This window comes from Triticum urartu, chromosome 6 (genome assembly GCF_003073215.2).
Source record: "Triticum urartu cultivar G1812 chromosome 6, Tu2.1, whole genome shotgun sequence".
NCBI lineage: Eukaryota > Viridiplantae > Streptophyta > Magnoliopsida > Poales > Poaceae > Triticum > Triticum urartu.
Window position 1 is genome coordinate 252,449,958 of NC_053027.1, and position 12,618 is coordinate 252,462,575.

Consider the following 12,618-nt stretch of genomic DNA (forward strand, 5'->3'; position numbering starts at 1 on the left):
TGTGTGGTACTTGGCATCGGTGAACCTTCGAGGGACTTGCGTATCCGAAGGGGTACTTGGCGATCGACGGACATCGTGGTACTTGTCGAAATCCACATAGGATGTAGTTGAACATTTTGAAACGGAACTTGGCGCCAACAAAATCTGCGGGCGTCGGTGTACAACATGACAAATCGAACCGGCTGCAACCAAAGGCAGCAGGGCTTGTAGTTGTTGTGCTCGCGGAAGAAGATGCCATGGAAGTCAACGTGGGGCTGGGCATGGCCTGAAGCGAAAGAGGCCGCGGCGTTCGATGACAAGTGCAGCGACGCGTGGATCCATGGGCAGCAGCACGGTAGAGGCGCACCAACAGAGGGACTCGGCAGGGTGACGCAAAGAAAGAACTCCAGTGAACGGAGCGGAGGCAGAGGAACGCGGCGCAGCTCAACGGCGGCAAGGCGACACCGAACTTGGGCTCTGGTGGGGCACGGGAGGTGAGGAGGTTTGCTGGGCAGAGGCGGCTGGAGGTAGCAGGGCGGCAGGGGCGACTGGAGGGTCACCGTCGTTGGTGGTTGCCTGCTGCTGCTGCTGCTCCGGCAAGGAGGTGGAGGCGCTAAAGAGGCGGCTCGGAGCAGCGGCCTGTAGGTGGTCGCCGGTGCGGGGCGCCATGGCCGGAGACTGAAGTCGGGGGCGGCGACAGAGGGTCCTCGCGGACCAAGGGAGGCATCGGGGAAGGGCTCGCCAGGTTCTGACTTGGAGACGACGGCGACGAGGACGAAGCAGGAAGGAAGGAGAAGCGCGCGGGGGAAGAATAGCCTGGCGCGGTCGCGGTGTGGGGCTCGCGCGCAGAGCGGCAGCCTGTCTGGAGGCGGCGAGGGGATCGGGCGCAGGGAGCTCCTCTCCCTGGCTCGATGTGTGCGAGGCGGCGGTGAAGGGAGATGGGATCGAGAGGAGATGAGGCTAGGGTTTAGAAGTCGGCTGGGCCTAGAGGGGCAAGGGACCGGGCCGGCCTGGAGGACTGCGGGGAGGTTGGGAGGCCCAGGTGGCCCGATAGGCTAGTTGAGCTCCTCTCTCTCTCTCTTATTTTCTATAAACAGAAAATAACAAAGAATAGAAAGAGAAGAAAGGAAGAGTTAGGGATAGAACTTGGTCCCGGACTCACAAAAATACCAGGAATTTCACAAAAATGGCCTAACGATTTTTAGAGGAAGTAAAATCCACATGCGTTGGATTTAATTCGGCAAGTTCGAATTTCGAAACCCATTCAAATGAACTCCAAATGGGTTGAAATTATATAAGGTGACCCTACACAATATATGTGATTTATGCGCAGATTTGGAACATTTATGGGTAAAGTAAAATTGCCACACAATTTTACTAAAAGGCCCCAAAGGAAGAAGGGGAAGTTGAAAAGGATAAAAGGAAATTTGAAGAATGGTGCATATGTGTTTGTGGGTGATTCCAAGCCAATGAAATGGTTTAATATAGCTCCCTAAATATTAGGAGGATATGTTATATAGAGAAATCACCATGTGAGTTCCCTCAATTTAAATAGATCAAAAATCTATGCATTTTATTTAGTTGGGTTTAAAAAAATGAAATGGCATGATGACATGATGCAATGCACATGATGCAAAGTTGAATGCAACAGACAAAACAAATCACCCGATGAAACTCGGAAAACATGGAAGGCATCTGGAGCGCCGGTTTTGGGGCGTTACAGTATATAACCCATAGGCATGTGAGAGCCATGTAGAAGAAATGCATGAAGTCATTGTGCGGAGGGAGTGGTGGGAATGAGAATCCACGGTATCCCAAGTCATCATTGCTCTCTAGAGCTCGTTTTGTCAACTCATGGGATTGTGAAGTTAACAAGTATTCATGAGTACCTACACAAAACAAAGAGAAAAGAAAATTTGTGTGTGTGTGGTATATGTACACATTATCCATTATGATGCGCACGTGCATTTGTGGGTTAGCACAAAATATCCAATGCTCAAATAAATGAGATGCATGATATAGAAACATGCCATTTGATAACCCACAATTATAGGGGATCGCAACAGTTTTCGATAAGTAAGAGTGTCGAACCCAACGAGGAGCTAAAGGCAGAACAACTATTCCCTCAAGTTCTATCGACCAACTATACAACTCTACGCACGCTTGACGTTCCCTTTACCTAGAACAAGTATGAAACTAGAAGTATTTTGTAGGTGTTTTTGGATAGGTTTGCAAGATAATAAAGAGCAACTAAATAAAAAGTAGGGGCTGTTTAGATAAAGACATAACTAAGTTACTTTTAGTAAAGATCTTTTTGTTACGAGAAAGTTATTTGTCCCTAGGCAATCGATAACTAGACCGGTAATCATTATTGCAATTTTGTATGAGGGAGAGGCATAAGCTAACATACTTTCTCTACTTGGATCATATGCACTTATGATTGGAACTCTATCAAGCATCCACAACTACTAAAGATCATTAAGGTAAAACCCAACCATAGCATTAAAGCATCAAGTCCTCTTTATCCCATACGCAACAACCCCCTTACTCGGGTTTGTGTTTCAGTCACTCACGCAACCCACTATAAGTGAATGACGAACGTATTGCAACACCCTACAGCGGGGATCCCTCACTCTTGCACGACACGGAGAGCATCGTAGGACATCAGCAATAACAAAACATGCAACTCAAACCAATCTTGATCATCAAATAGCCCATAGGACAAAACGGATCTACTCAAACATCATAGGATAGCTATGCATCATTGGGAAATAATATATAGCGTTGAGAACCATGTTTAAATAGAGATTACAGCAGGTAAGAGAGAGGTTACACTGCTGCATAGAGGGGGGAAGAGTTGGTGATGATGGCGGTGAAGTTGTTGGTGAAGATTGCGGTGACGATGATGGCCACGGCAGCGTTCCGGCACCACCGGAAGAGAAGGGGAGAGGGGGGCCCCTTCATCTTCTTCTTCCTTGACCTCCTGGGTAGATGGGAGAAGGGTTTCCCCTCTGGTCCTTGGCCTCCATCGCGTGGGAGGGGCGAGAGCCCCTCCGAGATTGGATATGTCTCTCTGTCTCTCTCTGTTTCTGCGTTCTAAGATTCTCCCCTTTCACCGTTTCATATATTCCCGGAGATCCGTAACTCCGACTGGGCTGAAATTTTAACACAATCTCTATCCAGATATTAGCTTTCTTGCGGCTAAAGAATGGCATCAACCGCCTTACGAGGTGGTCACGAGGGTCAGGGGTGCGCCCCCTACCTCGTGCCTCCCTCGGGTACCGTCTCGCGTGGATTTTTCTTCCCAAAAATCATATATATATATTCCAAAAAAAATCTCCGTCAGTTTTTATCCCATTGGACTCCGTTTGATATGGATATTCTGCGAAACAAAAAACATGCAACAAACAGGAACTGGCACTGGGTACTAGATCAATATGTTAGTCCCAAAAATAGTATAAAAAGTTGCCAAAAGTATATGAAAGTTGTAGAATATTGGCATGGAACAATCAAAAATTATAGATACGATGGAGACGTATCAGCATCCCCAAGCTTAATTCCTACTCGTCCTCGAGTAGGTAAATGACAAAAAAGATAATTTTTGATGTGGAATGCTACCTAGCATAATCTTGATCACATATCTAATCATGGCATGAATATTAAGATATGAGTGATTCAAAGCAATAGTCTATCATTTGACATAAAAACAATAATAGGTCAAGCCTACTAATAAAGAAATCATGTCTTTTCAAAAAAACATGGCCAAAGAAAGTTATCCCTTCAAAATCATATAGTCTGGCTATGCTCCATCTTCACCACACAAAATATTCACATCATGCACAACCCCGATGACAAGCCAAGAAATTGTTTCATACTTTTGATGTTCTAAAACCTTTTCAACTTCCACGCAATACATGAGCATGAGCCATGGACATAGCACTATAGGTGGAATAGAATGGTGGTTGTGGAGAAGACAAAAAGGAGAAGATAGTCTCACATCAACTAGGTGTATCAATGGGCTATGGAGATACCCATCAATAGATATCAATGTGAGTGAGTAGGGATTGCCATGCTACGGATGCACTAAGAGCTGTAAGTGTATGAAAGCTCAAATTGAAAACTAAGTGGGTGTGCATCCAACTTGCTTGCTCATGAAGACCTCGGGCGTTTGAGGAAGCCCATCATCAGAATATACAAGCCAAGTTTTATAATGGAATTCCCACTAGTATATGAAAGTGATGACTCAAGAGTCTCTCTATATGAAGACCATGGTGCTACTCTGAAGCACAAGTGTGGTAAAAGGATAGTAACATTGCCCATTGTCTCTTTTTCTCTCATTTTTTGTTTTTTTGGTGGGCTTCTTTGGCCTCTTTTTTTTATTTGGTCTTCTTTCGCCTCTTTTATTTATTTTTAAAGTCTGGAGTCTCATCCCGACTTGTGGGGGAATCATAGTCTCCATCATCCTTTCCTCACTAGGGCAATGCTCTAATAATGATGATCATCACACTTTTATTTACTTACAACTCAATATTACAAGTCGATACTAGAACAAAGATATGACTCTATATGAATGCCTCCGGTGGTGTACCGGGATGTGCAATGATCTAGCGTAGCAATGACATCAAAAAACGGACAAGCCATGAAAACATCATGCTAGCTATCTTACGATCATGCAAAGCAATATGACAATGAATGCTCAAGTCATGTATATGATGATGATGGAAGTTGCATGGAAATATATCTCGGAATGGCTATGGAAATTCCATGATAGGTAGGTATGGTGGCTGTTTTGAGGAAGGTATATGGTGGGTTTATGGTACCGCCGAAAGTTGCGCGATACTAGAGAGGCTAGCAATGGTGGAAGGGTGAGAGTGAGTATCATCCATGGACTCAACATTAGTCATAAAGAGCGCACATACTTATTGCAAAAGTCTATTAGCTATCGAAACAAAGTACTACGCGCATGCTCCTAGGGGGATAGATTGGTAGGAAAAGACCATCGCTCGTCCCCGACCGCCACTCATAAGGAAGACAATCAATAAATAAATCATGCTCTGACTTCATCACATAACTGTTCACCATACATCCATGCTACAGGAATCACAAACCTCAACACAAGTATTTCTACTACTCCACAACTACCCACTAGCATGACTCTAATATCACCATCTTTATATCGCAAAACTATTGCAAGGAATCAAACATATCATACTCAGTGACCTACAAGTTTTATGTAGGATTTTATGACTAACCATGTGAATGACCAATTCCTGTCATCTCTCTAAATAGATATAAGTGAAGCAAGAAAGTTTAATTCTTTCTACAAAAGATATGCCCATGCTCTAACAAATATAATGGAAGCAAAAGAGCATTCTACAAATGGCGGTTTTCTATGTAAAGAGAAACAGGCAATCCAAACTTCAAATGATATAAGTGAAGCACATGAAGCATTCTATAAAGCCATACCCAAAACATATAAGTGAAGTGCAAAGAGCATTCTATAAATCAACCAAGGACTATCTCATACCAGCATGGTGCATAAAAGAAAAATGAAAACTAAATGCACAAGACGCTCCAAGATTGCACATATCACATGAACAAAACGAATCCGAAAACATACCGATACTTGTTGAAGAAAAATGGGATGCCTTCCGGGGCATCCCCAAGGTTAGACGCTTGAGTCTCCTTGAATATTTACTTGGGGTGACTCGGTCATCCCCAAGCTTGAGCTCTTGCCTCTCTTCCTTCTTCTCACATCGAGACCTCCTCGATCTTCGATCACTTCATCCACACAAAACTTCAACAGAAAACTCGGTAAGATCCGTTAGTATAATAAAGAAAATCACTACTCTAAGTACTATTGCAAACCAATTCATATTTTTCTTTGGCATTGTGTCTACTGTAGTATAACTTTTTCATGGCTTAATCCACTGATATAAATCGATAGTTTCATCAAAACGAGCAAACTATGCATCAAAAACATTATTTGTCTAAAACAGAACAGTCTGTAATAATCTGAACATTCACCATACTTCTGATACTTGAAACATTCTGCCAAAATTAGTGAAAATAAACAATTTTCATAGAAAGACAGTGAAATAGGAATCAGAACCGTTTGACGTTCCAGTCAAAAATGTAAAATCGCGCACTACAGCAAAAGTTTATGTCCTGCACCGTACAAACCACCAAGCATTGTAAACATCCTAAAGGAAAACCTTGGCACATTATTTTTATAATACAATGGAATTGTACAAGGGGATAATTATTTTTATTGAAAAGTTTCTGTAATCAAGATTCACAAAGTTTCCGTGAGCATGAACAAAGTTCAAGGCTAGCCCCCACTTTAACAATGCTCGTCTTTCTTAGTTTCGCTTTCCTTTTTGAAAAAGTTTTGAGTTCCCCTCTTTATTTTTGTTGTTTTTAAACTATATAAAAGCACTCAATAGAAGTAAATGACTCTCTAAAACTTCCGGGTTGTCTCCCTGGCAGCGCTTTCATTAAAGCCACTAAGCTAGGCATATAGTGCTCAAGTAATGAATCCACCCGGATCCCAAGGTATATCAAAGCCAATTTTAATTAACAATGATTTGTAATTTAGTAGTGAGCAAAAAGTAACATATATCAAGTAATGACGAAGTCTAATTCTCTACCTATGCACAGGCATGTCATAAAAGAACAATTCATGCACACATAGTAAAGGCCAATGCATAGTATAAACAGTTTCTTGCAATTTTATCGTATTGGAAACATAAAGAGGTGGAGATATATTTCCTCTCTCATAATAAATGCAAGTAGGAGCCGCAAGAACATGCATATTATACTCATCAATATCATCATGTGTAGTGGTAAATGGAAACCCATCAATATAATCCTTAATAAGCACAAACTTCTCCGATATAGTGTAGTTTGGAGAATTCAAAAAGATAATAGGACTATCATGTGTGGGTGCAATAGCAACAATTTCATGTTTAACATAAGGAACTATAGCAAGTTCATCTCCATAAGCATAATTCATATTGGCATCTTGGCCACAAGCATAGCAAGCATCATTAGAAAGGGATATTTCAAAATAATCAACGTGATCATAGCAATTATCATAGCATTCATCCTTCGGTAAGCACCAAGGGAAATTAAACAATGTATGAGTTGAAGAGTTACTCTCATTAGAAGGTGGGCACGGGTGATCAATCCGCTCTTCCTCCTTTTGTTCTTCGCTCTCCTCCTCATCTTTTTCATCCAATGAGCTCACAGTTTCATCAATTTCTTCTTCCATAGACTCCTACAAAATATTAGTCTCTTCTGGGACAGCGGAGACTTTCTCAATAAACACATCAATATCGGAATTTTATTCATAATTCTCATAACAATATTTAAGGATAGCTAAATTTTTAGGTCTGTAGACAGCATCATAAAGATTTTCATATTCTTTGAACATAGATTCAATTTCATAAGCACCCATAAAAGCAACAGATTCTTCTATTTGTTCCACATCATAGTAGTCATATATACCACTAGCATAAGAAGACAAAGTTTCATTATCATTAAATTCACATGAAAAGGGAAGGTGTGGAGCCTTCATCCTAGAGCAACAAGTATAATCATATCTCAAGCATAGTTGCCTAGCATACCAATACAACATATAAAATTGATCCCATAATAGTTTCCCTTTTTGAGTCAAGCGATAATCCCTAAAGTATTCACGTTGATCCAACATGTCTCCCATTACCAAATTGAATAGGGTTTTCTCTAGATTATCAAAGTAGTACATAATATCTGCCACATAACAAGCATCGAGGGTTTTAGGAGGTTCCTCATCTCCATGAGCAGCAAGTACACCTAATTTTTTTGGTATTTCATGTTCCATATCCATAACTAAAGATAAAGAACAACTAAGAACAACAAATAAAAATTACTTAGTGATAAAGCAAACAAGCACACTCGAGAATATTCACCCCACGCTATTGCTCCCCGGCAACGACACCAGAAAAAGGTCTTGATAACCCACAAGTATAGGGGATCGCAACAGTTTTCGATGAGTAAGAGTGTCGGATCCAATGAGGAGCTAAAGGCAGAAAAAATATTCCCTCAAGTTCTATCGACCACCGATACAACTCTACGCACGCTTGATGTTCGCTTTACCTAGAACAAGTATGAAACTAGAAGTATTTTGTAGGTGTTTTTGGATAGGTTTGCAAGATAATAAAGAGCCAGTAAATAAAAAGTAGGGGCTGTTTAGATAAATACACAACTAAGTTAGTTTTAGTAAAGAGCTTTTTGTTACGAGAAAGTTATTTGTCCCTAGGCAATCAATAACTAGACCAGTAATCATTATTGCAATTTTATATGAGGGAGAGGCATAAGCTAACATACTTTCTCCACTTGGATCATATGCACTTATTATTGGAACTCTAGCAAGCATCCGCAACTACTAAAGATCATTAAGGTAAAACCCAACCATAGCATTAAAGCATCAAGTCCTCTTTATCCCATACACAACAACCCCCTTACCCGGGTTTGTGTTTTAGTCACTCACGCGACCCACTCTAAGCGAATCATGAATGTATTGCAACACCCTATAGCGGGATCCCTCACGCTTGCGCCACACGGAGAGCACCGTAGGACAGCACCAACAATAAAACATGCAACTCAAACCAATCTTGATCATCAAATAGCACATAGGCCAAAACGGATCTACTCAAACATCATAGGATAGCCATGCATCATTGGGAAATAATATATAGCGTTGAGCACCATGTTTAAATAGAGATTACAGCGGGTAAGAGAGAGATTACACCGCTGCATAGAGGGGGGAAGAGTTGGTGATGATGGCGGAAGAGAAGGGCAGAGGGGGCCCCTTCGTCTTCTTCTTCCTTGACCTCCTCCCTAGATGGGAGAAGGGTTTCCAGGAGATTGATGCAATGAAGAAGACAGCGGCGGGTAAGGCATTCTATATGCAAAGCAAGCATGTGAAAGTGAATTACTTGTTACTTACCCGAATCCGTAGCTCTCCAGGAGCATTCGCAGATTTGCCCCGCAGCGTGTCGGATGCCGCACAGTTTTACCAGGCCGAGGAGGGAAGCTCAACGGAGAAGCTGTTCTGGTCTCAGTATACTGGGACCGAACACCCGATGCCTCTGAGCGACCAGCTGAGGCAACTGGTCGAGCTACACAAGGCGGCCGAACAGGCAATGTGGCCTGGCGATGCCCTTCCCAACAGCTACTTCGACCTGGTGAGTCGGCTTGTGGATGCCTGCCCACGGCTTGAAGTCATCAAGCGGTCCGTCTGCATCGAAGGTGCATGCCGGGCTTTCGCCCGTGTGAAGGTGCAATGGGCCAAGATGGACGTTGTGAAGCTGGTGAAGGAAGGGCCGCCGCAGGGCAAGGAGCATCGCCACCCCGAGATGTACTATGAGGGTGTCCTGAATGGCGCTCGTCTCGTAGCAGACGAGTGTACGAAAGATATAATATTCGAGTAAACTCGCTCGTGCAATCCTGTATTTGTGAAAACTTGTTCATATGCGCTATGCAACGCTTGTTTGAATTTAAAATATTACCTGTTGTTCGGTTGTTTATCAAATCTGAGAGATGGCTAGTCATCGGCTTCTGCCCCCACGCCACGAGTGCTGGGGTGTTCGGGATAAACCTGAGCACTCTTGTTCCCATTGTTGGGTCGTTCGAGGGAGGTGCTCAGCACAACGAACAAGGCAATCGGACTATAATGCGTTATCACTCTCACTTAGCCATAGAATTCTATAATTTTAAATTTCGGCGAAGCCCCTAGTATTCGGAAGGCCGAATTCGGGGCGCGATACACGCCTTAAGACGGACAGGGCTGACTCCTCGCTCTAAGCGACATAAGTCTTTAGGGACTCGAAAACCTCTCGAACAGCGACCAGTCTCTCGCCTTATCATGACATTTAGTTTTAGCTTTCTCTACTGAGGTGCTTAGCCCAGCAGAACCGGGGCACAATCGCAGTAGTTCTCCCAATGCTACCTTAGCCGATATAGTGGAACGTAAGGTACCAAAACATGGGAGCCGGGCAAACCCAACTATTGACCCAAGACATGATTCGGAGTTGATGCATATAATGCTATAAGTTCGGGGTGCCACACTGTCGAAAGTGTTCGGACTTCTCACGCCGTATTATGGGGTATGCTTAAGCCCCTAGCGTATTGGCCGTACCAGAGTGTACGGGTGCCGGATGTCATGAATGAACATATATATATATATATATATATAAGAATGCAATAAAAGTCTTAATGCTATGCATTTTTTATTCAAAAAGGTGCGTTAAAGCAGAATGATACAAGTAGTGCGATCAGCAAAAAGTAGGATTGTTTAACATGTCCCTTCCAAGGGCAAGATGAGGAATAGTATTAAAACACATATTTCACTCGTTATCGTAATCCACCTGGGAGTTCTGAGGTGTGACGTAGCTTTCCGCCTCCTTGGTTGCTGCATCATGTGTTCGGCAATCACGCTGCCGGACAAGGTTTCCAGAGATTAAAGTCCTGAAAGAGAAAAATAACAAAGCGGGAAGCCCCTAGTGCGGTTTAAGCCACGACTTGGGGTGTGCCGCCGTCGTGCCCCCCTCCTCGCCTGTGCCCATGGTATTTTTAATGCGTAATTATGTACGCATGGCACGGATTTCGCCGTTTGGCTGGGGACGGGGTGGGGCCGCATTGCTATGCGAGCTCGGGACGTGCCAGGTGGTCCAATTGCCGATTACTCCAGGCGCGCTTTAAGTTTTCCGGGTCCTAATCACCGAACTAGTGGATTGCCTGAAGACGCTGCTCTGCGCTTCTGCTGCGAGGGCCGCAGTGTGCTCCTCCGTGCGGAGAGAGCGCTCTGTGTTTCCATTGACTGTGATGACCCCCCGAGGTCCTGGCATCTTGAGCTTGAGATATGCATAATGCGGTACCGCGTTGAATCTTGCAAATGCGGTTCCCCCGAGTAGTGCATGGTAGCCACTGCGGAATGGGACTATGTCGAAGATTAACTCTTCGCTTCAGAAGTTATCCGGAGATCCGAAGACCACTTCCAGTGTGACTGAGCCTGTGCAATGGGCCTCTACACCTGGTATGACGCCTTTAAAGGTTGTTTTAGTGGGTTTGATCCTTGAGGGGTCTATACCCATTTTGCGCACTGTGTCCTGATAAAGCAGGTTCAGGCTGCTGCCGCCGTCCATTAGGACTCGAGTGAGGTGAAATCCGTCAATGATTGGGTCGAGGACCAACGCGGCGAATCCGCCATGACGGATACTAGTGGGGTGGTCCCTACGATCGAAGGTGATCGGATAGGAAGACCATGGGTTGAACTTTGGGGCGACTGGCTCCAATGCATATACGTCCCTGAGTGCACGCTTCCACTCCCTCTTGGGGATGTGGGTTGCGTATATCATGTTCGCCGTTCGCACTTGTGGGGGGAACCTCTTCTGTCCTCCGGTGTTCGGCTGCCGGGGCTCCTCTTCGTCATCGCTATGTGACCCCTTATCTTTGTTCTCGGCATTTAACTTGCCGACCTGCTTGAACACCCAACAGTCCCTATTGGTGTGGTTGGCTGGCTTGTCGGGGGTGCCGTGTATTTGACACGAGCGATCGAGTATACAGTCCAAACTGGACGGGCCCGGAGTGCTTCTTTTGAATGCCTTTTTCCGCTGACCGGGTTTAGATCCTTTGAATCCGGCATTGACTGCCGTATCCTCGGTAGTGTCACTGTTAATGCGGCGCTTATGTTTGTTGCGACGTGACCTGCCATTGCCGTCCTTGGTATCCGAAGTACCATGGTTCTTTGATATGTTATTACTACGAGCCAGCCAACTGTCTTCTACCGCACAAAAGCGGGTCCTGAGTGTCGTGAGGGCTGCCATAGATTTCGGCTTTTCCTGACCAAGGTGTTGGGCTAGCCACTCATCGCGGATGTTGTGCTTGAAAGCTGCTAGGGCCTTTGCATCCGGACAGTCGACGATTTGTTTTTTCTTTGTTAGGAACCGTGTCCAGAATTGCCTGGCCGATTCCTCTAGCTGTTAAATTATGTGGCTCAAGTCATCGGCATCTGGTGGTCGCACATAAGTGCCCTGAAAGTTGTCGAGGAATGCGGCTTCCAGATCTTCCCAACAGCCAATGGACTCTGCTGGCAAGCTGTTGAGCCAATGCCGAGCTGGTCCTTTGAGTTTGAGTGGGTGGTATTTGACGGTGTGTAGGTCATCACCGCGGGCCATGTGAATGTGTAGGAGTAAATCCTCGATCCACACCGCAGGATCTGTTGTGCCGTCGTATGATTCTATATTTACGGGTTTGAAACCCTCTGGGATTTGATGATCCATCACTTCGTCTGTGAAGCATAAGGGGTGTGCGGTGCCTCTGTACTGGGCTATATCGTGACGCAGCTTGAATGAGTCTTGCCCGCTGTGTTCGGCCCGGACGGACTTACTTTTACTGTATCCGGCATGACGATTATCGTCTCGCATAGTGGTGCACCCTCGTGATCCGTATATCGATCTTGCATGTTTTGCTTTGTCCTCCAATACGTCTCGCAGGTCTGGCGTATTCCCCCTGCCTTTTTATTTGAGTGACCTCGGGGTGCGGGCTGAGCTTTTGGCTGGAATGTCTCTCTGTCGCGGCCATGAGGTGGCCGAT